This window comes from Manis pentadactyla, chromosome 7 (assembly GCF_030020395.1).
Source record: "Manis pentadactyla isolate mManPen7 chromosome 7, mManPen7.hap1, whole genome shotgun sequence".
NCBI lineage: Eukaryota > Metazoa > Chordata > Mammalia > Pholidota > Manidae > Manis > Manis pentadactyla.
Genome location: NC_080025.1, coordinates 40,536,742 through 40,553,014, shown reverse-complemented (window position 1 = coordinate 40,553,014; position 16,273 = coordinate 40,536,742). Strand labels below are relative to the sequence as shown.

The 16,273-nt window shown below is 37.6% G+C and overlaps 1 non-coding gene across 1 annotated transcript; it reads left to right on the top strand.

Annotated features, from left to right (window-relative positions):
- The first annotated feature begins 1,911 nt into the window (after window positions 1-1,911).
- Window positions 1,912-2,014, top strand: LOC118925006 (U6 spliceosomal RNA). Its single transcript, XR_005029832.1, has one exon. It is a non-coding gene; the product is annotated as a U6 spliceosomal RNA (small nuclear RNA).
- The last annotated feature ends 14,259 nt before the right edge of the window (window positions 2,015-16,273 follow it).

Sequence of the window (16,273 nt, the reverse complement as noted above, 5' to 3'; positions counted from 1 at the left end):
AGCAATAACCCCTGGAATAGCCAGCCCACAATGGCCAGGACTTGACTAATCACCAACAGCTCTCCTAATTTTTGTCTCCTTTTTCCAACTTAGGGACAACCAGAGAAAGCCAAATATGTTCCCTAACAAATGGCATTGGGTGCCCCACTTCTGGTCCCCACCTCCAGCCTCCCCACATCCACAGCCTCCAGTTGGGGCACACCCGAGCCTTCCCTTTTCCACCACAAAGCTCTCCCAGCCCTCTGCCTCCCTGGGAGCCTCTGGAAAAGCATAAGCGGCAATGGCTGACTCCCTTGCCCTAGCTCTGAGTAAACAGCCTGTGCCTGTTCCCCTCAGCTGGCCATCATTTATTTCCTAGTGGGAGACACCTGTTTCCCTGCACATGCAGCTTACAGTATGGCCACTGGCGTCCCTCAGAGCAGGTGACCAGGAGAGCAGGATAGGACAGTCCAGACTATCTTGAAGAAGTCACTAAAAGAAACCAGTCTTTCAGTAACTTAATCTTAGTTCTGACATCCAACGACTTTTGCTGTGGTCTATTCTTAGACACAATCCACGTTCAGGGAAAGAGATTCCACCAAAGGGTGAGAGATGCAGAGATCACTGGGGCCTGTCTGAGAGGCTGCCCACCACACTTAGTATAGTGACTGGTGTGCTTAATGCCATCCACTAAATCATTTTCTATTGTTCTTCCTTTTGTTTTTGTCATTTTTTTAATGTTTTTAATACCATTTTCCACATGGTTGTTTTGAATTTCTACTATACTTTTCCATTTCATTCATTGTAATTATCCTTTTCTATGTTCTCAGAGATAGATACCTATGATGCTATTATTTTTTGAAACAAGGGATCATTTCTCTCCTATTTCATCATTATCTCATCACACAATGAGAGGATTCCTTTAAGACAGATTCACTTCTCCCTTAAGTCTCATGCCATTGTGATCTTTAAAACATGGTCCTAGGCCCCTCTCTGCTTTACCTCAGGAAACTCCAATGTCTTGTTAATGTGAATTAGTATTTATTAGGATTTCCTTTAGAGGTTGTCTCTTTGTTTCAAGAGTTGTTATTTGCACTTATTATTTCCTACTCCCAAAATATTTAGTCCTATGCACTTACACATACACGAACATACACACAACTGCCATGTTTGTGTTTCAGTGCTATTTCTTCTTCTTTTGCAATCTCCCATCCAGAAGTCTCTATCCTGTTGATTTGTTCTTATACTTTTTCAAGCTTTTATTTGAGTATTATTCACATACAGTAAAGTGCACAAGTCAAAAGTGAATGATCTGATGACTGATCTCAAAGTGAATGCACTCATGTAACCTCCAGCCATGTCAGGAAATAAAATATTGCCAGCGGTTCCAAAGCTCCACGCATGCCCTGCCAATCACAACCCCCGCCCTCCACCCAAAAGACACTACCATACTGACTTTCAACACCATAGATTGGTTTTATCCAGGTCTGAATTTATATCAAAGGGATAGTACAATATTTATCTTCCCAAGTCTGGCCTTTTCACTCAACATTATGTTTATGAGATTGTCCTATGTAACTCTAGTTAATTCATTTAATTGATAAAAAGCATTTCTTCAGATGAAGTACCACAATTTATTTATACATTCTATTCTTGATAAACATTTTTGGTTGTATCTAACTTGGAGCTATTACAAACAATGCTGCTGTAAATATATGTCTTCTGTGCACATGGGCATTAATTTCTGTCAGGTTTATATCTAGAAGTTAGATTACTGGTTCACAGAGAATGCATTTTTCACCTTTAATGCATATTTCCCGTTTCCAATGGTTGTACCTCTTTGATTCCTACCTACAATGTAAAAAAGTTCCTTGGTTCATATATTTATGCATTTATTAAAGTTCACATTTGCTAAGTTTAATGAAAACTTGTGCTCACTTTGGCAGCATATACTAAAATTGGAACAATACAAAGAAGATAAGCATTTCCCCTGTGCAAGGTTGACATGCAAATCCATGAAATGTCCCATAGTAAAAAAAAAAACCTTACTTGAATATTTGAACCTAAGAGAAAAGGATTTTGGAATTCTGAACTTTGTAATGATTTATTTATAAATGCAATAAATATTATAATTATTTACCAGTATCCTCAGAAAGTCAGAGCCCTGATCTCATACCTTCTGTGCACAGCCCTGTGTTGACCACAAAGAACAGGGTCAATCAGAAAACCCAAGGAATCTGATGTTATGGTGATTAGATTATTCTTGCCACCTGAAATTTATTTTATTTCTTCTTCTGTAGTTCAATAGTAACTACAAAAGTTAAAATTAAGCAGACCCTGGAAGCTTAATGAAAATAGTGATATTCTTGAAATCAAAGTTACTGGACTATAATCATACTTTTGTTTCAGCAGTTTTCATAAAAGAAACAGATGATTAATGATTCATCTACTTGATCTGTACATGCACAATTCAGGAAATGATGAAAAATATCAATTGAGTTATTTAATAGGTCACTCGGTTGTCAGAACCAGCCTTGGATATTTCTTTTAGCTGATTGCAGCCACTATCACTGTTTATGACTTCTGCTTAGTACAAAACATAATGCATTGTTCATGTCCTCCCTCGCGCAGGCGTTCGGTAAGCATTACCCAACTCTGCCAGGGGCAAGAGCAGCCGGGGGAGACAAGGCCACGCACACTTTCTATTAAAGATGGACATACTAGGCATTTGTCTTTACTCTCCTTCAAATCCTTTAAAACAACCCACATAAGATGAAAGGCAGAGGGAAAACACCATTTTTATGAATCAAAGAACATTCCAAACCCCACGTGACAAGCGGTGAAGCACTCCTGCCAGCTGCAGCAGCCTGGACTCGTGCGCCGTGATCAAGACTAAGGATCCCTCCAACAGTGCCAGTCAGGAGATGCGGCAGCCACATCCCTGAGGTCACAGCTGTAAGGCCCAGTGAGGCTACAGGGACAGCACACAGTCCCCGTGAAGACCCACATCCACACTGCGGAGCATTAGGAGACAGGCAGCTGCATCAGCTGCCCGTTTCTATTGCTTCCCAGCAGAGAGAGCCTGCCAGGGGTCAGATTGTTGTTTCTTAAGATCAGAACAGGAAAACATGAGCAGAAAATATTCAAAGGTATAAGAAAAATTTCCTAAAATAAGGAAATATTTTACTGTGCAGATTAACCCAGCATACAAACATTAAGGAAAATCCACAGCAATATACAACCAATGAAACTATTGCCTCTCAAGGATAAGAATTATGAAAGTGACTAGATAGGAAAAACAAGCTACATTTTGGGGGGGATTTCATGTTCTCTATAATAACCAGAAGCACAAGAGGTCAATGGCACAATGCTCATCTGAATTGTTACACACTCTAGCCATACTTCAAGTACAGAGACCAAAAATATTCTCAACCATGTAAGAATGTAGGGACTTCTACACCAATAAGTTTGAAGTAAGATTTTTAAGCACAAAGCACAATGAAAGTACTTATTAAAATCCATCCACAAACCCAAATACAGTATTCACTGGTGTTGAGTTTTCAATTTAGGTAAACAACTATGGAAAGAAATAATTGTGGTGAATAGTGATTACAAGAAATATAAATGTTATTGCTATATACCTTTTAAAATAATGAATGATGACACTAAATGCTTGCAAGGATGTAAAGAAGCTGAATTACTTGCACATTGTGAGCAGGAGTGGAAAAGCTTCTTACAAGGCTAAGCATGCTGACTGTACAAAGCAGCAAGTGCCTTTTCAGGTATTTATTCCAGAGAAATGGAAACTTATGTTCACCAAAAAGCCTGAACATGAATGTGCATAGAAACTGTGTTAGTGATAGCCCCCAACTGGAAACAACCCAGATAACCTTCAGAGGGTAGCTGTGTGAACAACAGGGAAATGCTCACCATGGACTATGATGCAACAACAAAGGACAAACTATACATGCAGAACCTTGGATGGATGTCAAGGGGGTTCTCCAGAGCGAAGAAAGCCAGTATCAAAAGTTTACTCAGAAGAAATCGCCTGCCGCCACGGAGCTCTTGCCGGGATGACAGCCTGATGGATGGCCCTGAAGCCTTGTACGGCTGTGTTCAGGATAGACAACATTTTTTTTCACTGCTAAGCAAATAATTACCATGTCAGCTATGGTTAAAGTAAATAGTGATCTAATTTTTGTAATCATGCATTTTTTTCTCCTACATTCATCCATTTTAGATAAGAGATTATTCCAATAGAGTCCTGAAATATTTCTAACCTCTTGGACTTGGGCAATATAGCTGCCAACCACATCCACATCAATATTTAATAAAAAGATCAGGTAGATTTATTTGGATTTTGGAGATCCCTATTATTTAATGTGCACGGATCTTGGCTAAGGAAAATTTTATTTCATTTGTTTTTAACTATTGCTTCTGTTGTAATCATTCTGGTTTCTACCTGAGAAAGAATAATAAATCTTATGTTAGATTTCTAAATTAAAAAAAAATTACACACTGTATGAATCTATTTATGTGGTATCTTGAAATGGCAAAATCACAGAGATGGAGAACAGACTCTTTGTGCCAGGGTTTAAGGGGTATTCATGATGGAACTGCTCTGAATCTTGGCTCTCCTGGTGGTCACACAGATTGCACATGTGATAAAATTGCACACAACCAAAAACACACACAAGTGTGTGTAAAACTGAAGAAATCTAAATAAGATGGATGGATTGCATCAGTGTTGATTTCCAGGTTGTGTTATTGTACATATGCAACATGTTATCTTTGAGGGAAACTGGGTGAAGAGTAGGCAGGATCCCTCTGTATTACTTCTTGCATTTCTTTGTAGATGTGACCCTACAGTTATCTCAAAATAAACATTTTTAAAATTTAAATAATAATAGAAATAAGAAAAATTAGAGGTAACTAGGGAATAAATAATTAAAATCTGCTGTTGAAACATTTGGTTAATGCAAATAATCACTCCGGTCTTCTAAAAATTTACAAACTTTTTTAAAAAGAGATCATTTAGAATTGTGATAAAAATTAATTTCAGTACTTTCAATTTGACTTATATTCATTTAGATTCCTAAAGTTAAATGTAATTTAATTTGAAATACCATATGTAATTTGATGCTATTTTTCTCTTTTTTTAAATTTTGGGATGTTTTAATCAAAAGAAATTTCTACAATACATTTTTCCATTATTAAACAACTACATGGAGTTTACAAATATCTCAAACACAGACATAGAGCAAGGATAAAAATAAAAGGATGATGGGGAAGACAGTGCAGAACAGAGAAGACAAGTAGTGACTCTGTGGCATTTTGCTACACTGATGGACAGTGACTGCAATGGGGTATGGGGGGTTTCGATAACATGGGTGAATGTAGTAACCACATTGTTTTTCAGTTGAAACCTTAAACCTTCATAAGAGTGTATGTCAGTGATACCTTAAAAAAAGTATATCTTACCTAAAAATAAAAGGATGACGATACCATAATATCTTGGTATGGTGACAGATGGTAACTACTTTTATTGTGGTTAGCATTTAGTAATGTGCATAATTGTTGAATCACTATGTTGCACATCTGAAACCAATATAATATTGTATACAAAGTATATTTCAATTTTTTTAGATTTTAAAGTGAAATTGAAATTAAAATAAACAACAAATATAAGGATGGAATAAGTTACAATACACAAAAAAGATGTGTTAATATAGGACATACTACTTTAAGGCAAAACATTATTTAAATAAAAAATTCAATGCATAGCATAAATAATATACAAATCATAATTTAACAGATATGCAAGAAGTAGTAGAACCAAAATCACAGCATGAGATTATAATACCCCTAAGGGAGTGACAGAATAATCATGAAATAATGGGTCCTTCTTAAAAACTTCTCTATAGGTTCTATACATTGAGGTTTAAACATAAAACAGGATGTTGCCTTACAATGAGCACCACAGAATTCTTCAATCCCTTTTCCATGTTTTCTGGGCCAAAGCTAACTTAATTTTACCTCCTTTATTTATATATGTGCAATAATTTTAAAAGAAATGTTAAAGTATGCTTGCTAGATGCTGTGTATTGTGATAAGTGCTGGGGAGATAATGAGCAAAACACACGTATTACCTGCTGTCAAGGATGAACGGAGCCCATTCTAAGGTAATCAAAATTGAGTCCAGTCAGGCTTCCACAATTATAAGGAACTTTACAGAGTTTTTGATGCCAATTTGCATCATGAGAGCAGGCAAAGTGACATCTCAAGATTACATCAAATGAATCTGGCAATAAACTTAAATATGTTACACCTCCCTGCATACTGTACAATTCCCTTCCAGGTAATTCCTTACAAAATATCATTAATTAACATCCCATTAGTAAACAGAAGACTGTCAGAAGAGGGGGACACCTGCACATAGGGCATCCATGCACAGCTACAGGGCGTTCACATCTCATGAGATGATCTTACCGTACGGGCTCTTGCTATCTTGTGACTTAGAGGCTAGTGTCATGTGCACTGGAAAATCCAGAGGTGTATCTGAATATTCTCAGATACCTGGGAGGTGATTTTGCTCCGTATGTGTCCTCAATCGTCAACATCAATATAAAAATTATGAACCACCTAATCTGAGAATCACAAAGCATTAACAGCTACAACAGATGGAGAGAAACTTAAGTCATCACATCCTTCAGCTTATGGCACTTTCTGATTTCATTCTATGAAACAAGAATTATCTGAAAAATACTGGAAAAATGGTCCATACCAACTCCAGCATCGCAAACATACACCCACATGTACAATGGTTTTTAAGATGCTCCATCTAAGACTGTTTTTAACACATAATGTTACATGATTAGTTTGACGTAAGATTGTCTAAGACATTAAAAAGCCTTTGCAAACTTCTTTATAATAATTATATATCCCGTGATATAAATTTACCTTTATTGAATTAATAACCTTATGTCAAAGATAATTGTTGCAAATATCTTTTTTTAGTTTATTGCTTACCTCTTATTTTCTTTATGAATTCTTGAACTATGAAAAAAATGCAAACTGTTACTTTCTTTTACATTGTCATTTCCTTCATTTTTTTTAATATTAAGGATATCCTTCCCTATTCAAAAGCCAAATAAATATTCACTTTTCTCAAAAGTAATTAAGAGAAGTATATTAATGGCCTAAAATTTATTTATGTTTTCTCAGTAATTTACCTTTGTTAACTATATTCTAAGTGGGGAATTGTAAAAATCTGAATTATTTTGGTGTTTTTATTTTTGTTTTTTTATTGAAGTATCATTGATATACAATCTTACACTGGTTTCAAATACACAGCACAGTGGTTCAACAGTTACTCATATTATTAAATCCTCACCCCCACTAGTGCTTTCAGTCAACATAGGAAAATATTACAGAATCATTGGTTATATTCTTCATGCTGTACTACTATCCCCGTGACCAACTTGTATTATGATTGAGAATTTTTGTGCCCCTTTATCCCCCTCATCCTTCCCACCCACCCACCCAACCCCTCCACCACAGTTAACCACCAGTCACTTCTCAGTGTCTCTCAGTTTACTATTTTGTTCATTTTGTTTTGTTTTGTTTTGTTTTTAGATTCCACAAATAAGTGAAATCATGGGGGGTTTTGTCTTTCTCCGTCTGGCTTATTTCACTTAACATAATACCCTCTAGATCCATCCATATTGTTGCAAATGGTAATATTTCTTTTTTATGGCTAAATAATATCCCATTGTGTACATGTACCACTTCTTCTTTATCTATTCATCTGTTGATGGACACTTAGGTTGCTCCCATAATTTGGTTATTGTAAATGACATATTGGCAATAGACATAGGGTTGTAAATATCTTTTTGAATCAGGGATTTTGTTTTCCTAGGGTAAATTCCTAGAAGTGGCATTACTGGATCATACACTATTTCTACTTTTAGATTTTTGGGGACCATCATACTGTTTTCCACAGTGGCTATGGCAACTGACATTCCCACCAATAGTGTAGGAGAGTTCCCTTTTTTCCACATCCTCACCAACAGTTGTTATTTCTGGTCTTTTGGATAGTGGCCATTCTGACTGGTGTGAGATGATATCTCATTGTGGTTTCGATTTGCATTTCCCTGATGATTAGTGATATGGAGCACTTTTTGTGTGCCTGTTGGCCATCTGCATTTCTTCTTTGGAGAAGTGTCTGTTGAAATACTCTGCCCATTTTCTAATTGGGTTATTTGTTTTTTTTGGTGTTGAGGCATATGAGTTCTTTACATATTTTGGGTGTTAACCCCTCACCAGATAAATCACTTACCAATATATTCTCTCATACTGTAGGTTGCCTTTTTTTTTTCTGTTGATGGTGTCCTTTGTTGTATAGAAGCTTTTAATTTGATATAGTCCTGCTTGTAGGGAGACATGTCTAGGAAAAAACCATTCATGCTTATATTCAAGAGATTTTTGGTCTATGTTTTCTTCCAAGAGTTTTATGCTTTCATGTCTTACATTCATGTCTTTGAACCATTTTGAATTTACTTTTGTGTATGGAGTTAGACAGTCATCCAGTTTCTTTCTCTTTCATGCAGATGTCCAGTTTTCCCAACAATAGTTATTGAAGAGGCTATCTTTTCCCCATTGTATATGCATGGCTCCTTTATTATATATTAAGTGACCATATGTGTGGGTTTATATCTGGCTTTTCTTTTCTGTTCCATAGTGGGTTTGTTCTTTTGCAAGTACCATACTGTTTGATTGCTGTAGCTTTGTAGTACAGCTTGAAGTCAGAAGCATAACCCCCCCAGCTTTGTTCTTCTTTCTCAGGATTGCTTTGGCTATTTGGAGTCTTCTGTGGTTCTATATCAACTTTAGGATTATTTGCTCAAGTTCATTGAAAAATGCCATTGGTATTTTGATAGGGATTCATTGAATCTGTACATTGCTTTGGGCAGGATGGCCATTTTGACAATATTAATTCTTCCTATCCATGAGCATGGGATACATTTGTGTATTCTTTAATTTCTCTCATGAGTGTCTTGTAGCTTTCAGAGTTCAGGTCTTTTACCTCCTTGGTTAGGTTTATTCCCAGGTATTTTATTCTTTCTGATGCAACTGTAAATGGAATTGTTTTCCCAATTTCTTTTTCTGCTAGTTCATTGTTCATGTATAGAAACACAACAGATTTCTGTGTATTAATTTTGTATCCTGCAACTTTACTGAATCCAGTTATTAGTTCTAATAGTTTTTTGGTGGAGTCTTTAGGGTTTTCTATGTATAATATCATGTCATCTGCAAAAAGTGATAATTTAACTTCTTCCTTACCAGTCTGGATGCCTTTTATCTCTTTATCTTGACTGATTGCTGTGGCTGGGCCCTCCAGTACTATGTCGAATAAAAGTGGTGAGAGTGGGCATCCTTGTCTTGTTCTTGATCTTAGAGAAAATGCTTTGAATTTTTCACCATTGAGTGTGATGTTAGCTATGGGTTTGTCATATATGGCCTTTGTTATGTTGAGTTATGTACCCTCTGTTCACATTTTGTTGAGAGTTTCTATCATGAATGGATGTCGAATTTTATCAAGTGCTTCTTCAGCTTCTTCAGCATCTATTGAGATGATCATGTGGTTTTTATCCTTTTTGTTAATGTGGTGGATGATGTTCTTTGATTTACAAATATACCACCCTTGCATCCCTGGAATAAAGCCCACTTGCTTGTATTGGATGATCCTTTTGATGTACTTTTGAATTTGGTTTGCTAATATTTTATTGAGGATTTTTTAATCTATCTTCTTCATCAGGGATATTGGTCTCTGATTTTTTTTTTTTGTAGGGTCTTTGGTTTTGGTATTAGAGTGAATTTGGAAATATTCCCTCCTCTTCTACTTTTTGGAATACTTTAAAATGGATGGGTACTAGATCTTCTTTAAATGTTTGGTAGAATTCATCTGTGAAGCCTTCTGGTCCTGAATTTTTGTTTGCTGAGTGTTTTTTGATTACCAGTTCAATTTCTTTATTAGTAATTGGTCTTTTCAGATTTTCTGTTTCTCCCCGGGTTAATTCCTATTTTTCTAGGAGTTTCTCCATTTCTTCTAGGTTGTCCAATTTATTGGCACATAATTTTTCAAAAAAATTCTCTAATAATTCTTTTTTCTGTGGTGTCCATTGTGACTATACCTTTTTCATTTCTGATTTTGTTTAGTTGTGGATTCTCTTTTCCCTTGATAAGTCTGACTAAGGGTTTGTCTATTTTATCTTCTCAAATAACCAGCTCTTGGTTTGTCATTAATTTGTTCTATTGTTTATTCTTCTCTATTTTATTCATTTCTGCTCAGATCTTTATTATGTCCCCCCTTCTACTAACATTGGGCTTCATTTGTCCTTCTTTTTCTAGTTTCTTTAACTGTTAGACAGTTTATTTGGGATTTTTCTTGTTTCTTGAGATAAGCCTGTATTGCTATGTACTTTCCTCTTAGAACTGCTTTTGCTGCCTCCCACTTATTTTTGGGCTGTTGTGTTTTTGTTTTAATTTTTGTCTGTGTATTGCTTAATTCCTATTTTGATTTGTTCATTGATCTACTGATTATTTAGAAGCATGTTGTTTACCATCCATGTGATTGTAGGCTTTTTTGCTTTCTTTGTATTATTTATTTCTAGTTTCCTACCATTGTGTTCTAAGAAGCTGCTTGATACAATTATAATCTTTTTTAATTTATTGAGGGTCTTTTTGTGACCTAGTATGTGATCTACTCTGGAGAACTTTCCATGTAAATTTGAGAAGAATGTGTATTCTGCTTCTTTTGGGTGAAATGTTCCATAGATATCTGTTAAGTCCATCTGATCTAATGTGCTGTTCAGTGACTTGGTTTCCTTATTTATTTTCTGTCTTGTTGATCTATTGATGTGAGTGGTATGTTAAAGTCTCCTAAAATGAATGTGTTGCAATCTATTTCCCCCTGTAATTCTGTTAGTATTTGTTTTACATATTTAAGTGCTTCTGTGTTGGGTGCATAGACATTTATAATGATTATATCCTCTTGCTGCACTGATCCTTTTATCATTATGTAATGTCCTTCTTTGGCTCTTGTTACTTTCTTTGTTTTAAAGTGTATTTTGTCTGATATAAGTGCTGCTACTCTTCTGCTTTTTTCTCCCTGTGATTTGCATGAAATATCTTACTCCATCCCTTCACTTTCAGTCTGTGTATGTCTTTTGGTCTGAAATGGGTCTCTTGTAGGCAGCATACAGATGGGTCTTGTTTCTTTATCCATCCTGCCACTGTGCTTTTTCATTGGTGCATTCAGTCTATTTACATTTAAGGTAAGTATTGATAGGCATGCATTTATTGACATTTTATTAATTGCTTTCTGATTGTTTTTATAGCTTTTCTGTTCCTTTGTTCCTCTCTTATATTCTTGTTATCTTATGGTTTTCTTTAGTGTTGTGCTTAGATTTCTCTTTTTAAATTTTTTCTTTGTCTATTATAGGCTTTAGGTTTGTGGTTACCATAAAGTTCAGGGATAGCTTCCAGGTTATGTACTGTCTATACTAAGTTGATGATGGCTCTGTTTCAAACACAATCTATAAGTACTTCTTCTATCTTCTTCCTCCTCCACACTGCATGTATTAGATGTTATAATCTTGTTTGATGGTCCTTTTGTTTCAATACATTAAATATTACATGCCAGTTCCTTGTGGCCTGTAAAGTTTCTGCTGAGAAGTCTGCTGAAAGCCTGATGGGATTTCTCTTACATGAAACCTTCTTTTCTGCCTCTGATCACTTACGATACTCTCTCTTTATCCTTGACTTTTGTCTTTTTAATTATAATATGTCCTGGTTTTGTCTTCCGGGCTTCCTTTTGTTAGGGACTCTCTGAGCTTCCATGACCTGAACATTTTCTTAACCAGATTGGGGAAGTTTTCAGTAATTATTTCCTCAAAGACAGTGTGTATCCCTTTGTCTCTCTCCTTCTCCTGGTACCCCTAATATGCAAATATTGTTTCACTTGGACTGGTCACACGGTACTCATTATTCTTTCACTCCAAAGATCCTTTTTTCTCTCTGTTCCTCAGCTTCAATGTGTTCCTGTTCTCTAATTTTCATCTCATTGATTGTCCTCTACTTACAGCAATTTATTATTCATTCCTTACATTGTATGTTTCATTTCAGTTACTGTATTCTTCAGCTCTGGGTGGTTCTTTTTCAGATCTTCTATCTCTTTATTGAAGTCCTCCATGAGATCTTCAATACTTTTCCACAGATGAGAGAGCATATTTATGACTCTTACATTGAAATCTTTATCAAGAAGATTGGTGATCTCATTTCATTTAGTCCTCTTTCTGGTGTCTTATCCTGTAGTTTTTATTTTCTGGAACATATTTCTCTCCTCATTTTGTCAGGTTTCTGTGTTTCTTCCTTTGTATTAGATGGATCAGCTATGCTTCTTTGTCTAGAGAGCAATGGGTTTATGAAGAAGGTATCCTGTGGTGCCCATAAACTCGACTCTTTCCTCTCCAGTGCCTGGTTCTCTTTTGCGGTTGAGTCCCTGTTGCTGCTGGTGGGCAATAAATGGGGCTGCCTTTCTGTGTGTCTGCCTGGCAGTGGTCTGTCTCAGTCCACTATCGATAACAGTTCACCTCAGCTGGTGATTTGTGATCAGAGCAGTGGCTTCTTCTGGGATTGTTGTGGGCAGAGCATCCTCTGCCTGCCCCACAGCAATGGTGGAGCCTGTTGGGCTAGTGGGGTGGGCAGGATGGTCCCACAGAACTGGGGTGGGTGTGCAGTGGTGAATTGCATAATGGAGAAGCATGTGTGTGAGCTGTCAGAAGGAGCACTCAGAGCTGTCGCCCACAGGCACCACCCTAGTTGGACTGAGACATCTGGGAAATTGGGAAAGTCTCCCTCTGCCTGCCAGGCTGCAAAGTTTGATGCCGCTGGGCAGAGCAGACCTGGCAGGTGGGTGGGTGTGCATGAGAGCACCTCAGGGTTGAGTCACCAGCAAGCAGGATGGAGTGTTTGGGGCTTCCAAGAGGCCCAAACTGTTGGGCTGAGGGGGGGTTGGGGAGGTGTCTTCCACCTGTCCTTTATCTTGAGGAGAGAGCTCTGTCCAACTCTCACTCCTCTAGCACTACTCTCACTGCTGTCACATCTTTCAAACTGCCACCTCTGCTTTGGGTCTCAGCAAGCCTGTCGGAGCATGTGTTTTCTCCACAGTCGGAGCATGTGTTTTCTCCACAAGCAGCTAGAGTCTCAGCCTCCCATGGTGCCCCAGCTGTCCCTGGTGTCCAGCCACTCTAATCACCAGAACATAATGCATGTGGACTCTTGTTCCCACAGCAGATCAGGGCCAGGTGTGCAGGGTTCCTGGGCACCTATACCCTCCCTATTTTGCTCCACTCCATTCCTCTTCCTTGTGTCTGTGGGCTGGGATGGCAGAAGGGCTGGAGTAGTGATTGATCATGGCTCTGCCACTTTACTGTGTGGTCCTCTCTTCTTCCCCAGATATGTTCTGCAGGCTTCAGGTCATTTTCAGGTTTAGCTGTATTTGCTGTGGTTGCTTCCCTGGTGTGTGTGAGTGAAGAGGGTTCCACCTTGTCTTCCTATCTGCCATCCTTTTCCCCTTCCTTATTTTGAGGTTTTGAATGACAGAAGCATGCTTTTTGATGAAGAAAGCCTCGATGCAACCTGATTCTATTTTTCTAAAATTATTTCTTCCCATTTTTCCTATCTTTATATCTGTAACTATACAGTAAGAGATATTTAGAAAAATGTGCACTTGGTGCCAAGAACATCTACTTCTCATTAATGAGAACTGAGGCAAGTTTTTTAACTTATTTTTTTATTTTATGTGGTTTTTAAAATGTGGAATGTGCCATATTTATCCTGAACAAGTAGCAAACAAAAAGAAATAAATAAACCAATAAAAGAGCACTCTTTGACCTTGAAGAGGTGATTGTCTTGTAGGATGACAAGCAGATAAACAAAAGATTTAAAAGGAAGGTGAAAGTTTTCATGACAGCATACAGATGAAAGAAACTAATGCAAGAAGACTGCTCAGGAATGATGAAACATTTTACAATATTGTTTTTTAAAACATTCATTTCTTGGTAACTTTGCAAGTTCTGTATGGAAAAAGCACACCATGGTAAAAACTGGTCCAAGTCAGACTTTCCACTGTAAAATACACTTTGGTTGGTTTTGATACCTCATTGACATAACTTTGTAAAAGGTGAAAAACTGCCAGTGGAGTAGTTTAGCCATGGAGGCCAAAAAGTTGTTTATTTATTTAATGAAGAATAGTTTTAATAAGTAGAACCTTGCTTCAATAGGACATTTTTCAAAAATTCATTTTTACCATTTCAACAGCAATTTTCTTTTTATCTTTGTGAAATATGCTGTTAAAGCCAAACACTGTGGTGTGCTCATGACTACTTTTAAAAATGCATATGTAAAATTTAATAAGAGCATTCAGATGTTTCATTTTCAAAATTAGTTGGAAATGTTCCCAGTCATTAAGGAGCAGGTGTAATTTGTCACTTTATCTTAATCTCTGAATATACAATTCATATTATTACTCCAGACCTGGTGCTCCACTGAAGCCTCTTGTACTAGTAGGAATACGCAATCTAGATCTCTCACTGAATCTATGTCTAATATTTGTACAGTTGACTGTGCATGTTCCCATCTGTTTACATGGTCTAATTGTGTCATGACATAATTGGCCATCATGAGATCCTGGAGCTGGACACTCATCAGCCTGATCTTGCCCATGCTCCTCACTGTCCCAACGTATGGCCACTCAGTTCCTGCCTAAGCACCTCCAGTTTCAGGAAACTCACCAGGTGGCCAGTTTCCATGGTTGCCAAGGTCTCTACAATCTAAACAGAAGATGTTCATGAGATTGATCTCATCTCTCTATAGGGATACCTCGTGTATTCTGTATTAATCACTCCCTGAGCTCAAGAAGGCTGTTTAAGTTGCAAATGACAAAAATCCATCCCAGTCACGTGAGAGTTGTAGAAGGAGGTGAGGGGATTCTTCTTTAGAAGGTTGCTGAAATAAATGGTAGAACCCAGGAAACACCACCACCAAACACAAGACAGACCTTGGGACGTTTTCTCCCCAAGGACCTCAACATCAGGGCTTTCTATCTTTCCTGTGTGACACAATCATCAACAGCAGACAGCACAGCTACGCTGTTCCTGTTCAGGGGCTGACAGTTTACCCAGTGCTTCCTCGGCAACGTGTGTGAGTTCCCAGGGAGGACAGGTAAGAAGACTGTCGATGTATTCCTACTAGGCCATCCACTGTGACACCTTTAACCTTGTTTTTCCTGGCACTGCCACCTGGAATACTGCATAGATGCCCCTGGTGCTACAAGCTGCTCACTGGCAACGCCCATGTTGGATTCACAGTTTCTCTGCAGCATCTGAAGCAACATGTTGCACGTGTGGGTGCTGGGTGCCACTTTTTATCACTGTGACAATGTGGCTGGAACCACTTTCACAAGTTAATAACACATGAGCAATTATCTACTTGCAAAATTGTCCAATACCACATAAAAGAAATGTCATTTTTAAAGACCAGATGTGATGATGTTCATGGAGTACTTAACCCAGCACACACCTCATGCGGCCCAGTACCGCTTATGAAAACTGCATGTTGAACTTCCTGATGTGTGGATGTAAATGTGTGTATGTTTTGGAGCTTATATGCTTTTGAAAAATAAATAAATTAGGATGGGGGCAAAGATAGGGACCTCACTCACCCTGTAGTGACAACTTGCTGAAAACCATACTTGTTTTGTATACAAATATTATCATAGAAACCCGCTGTGTTGTTCACTAAAGAACAATATTTGAATTTTTATCATCACAAGTGACTACTGTGCTCCCAGGAGAAATTCAGCAATTCCTCATTCAGGAGAGAGAATCGGAAGTTTAGCCAACTGCTGAGGTTTTCCTAGACAAGCACCAGCAGTGTTGCTCTGTGATGCTGGACAAATTACTCAACCTCTCTGAGTTTTACACTTTTTGTCAAGAAGAAATAAATTCCCACTTTAGAGAGTTAAACACTTTGTGACAAACACTTCACTTATATTATGTCTAGGCCTCAGAACAAAAATTCAACTGACCCCAAAATGCTGACCAACCTCCAAATAGAACTTAAAACCAAGGTCTCATTGGCTCCTTATCTCATGTGGGATCTCAGCTACCTACTTTCCTCTACCTGACTAATTCAGAGATGCCTCAAGGAGCACCCAGAAATGCTCAAAAAC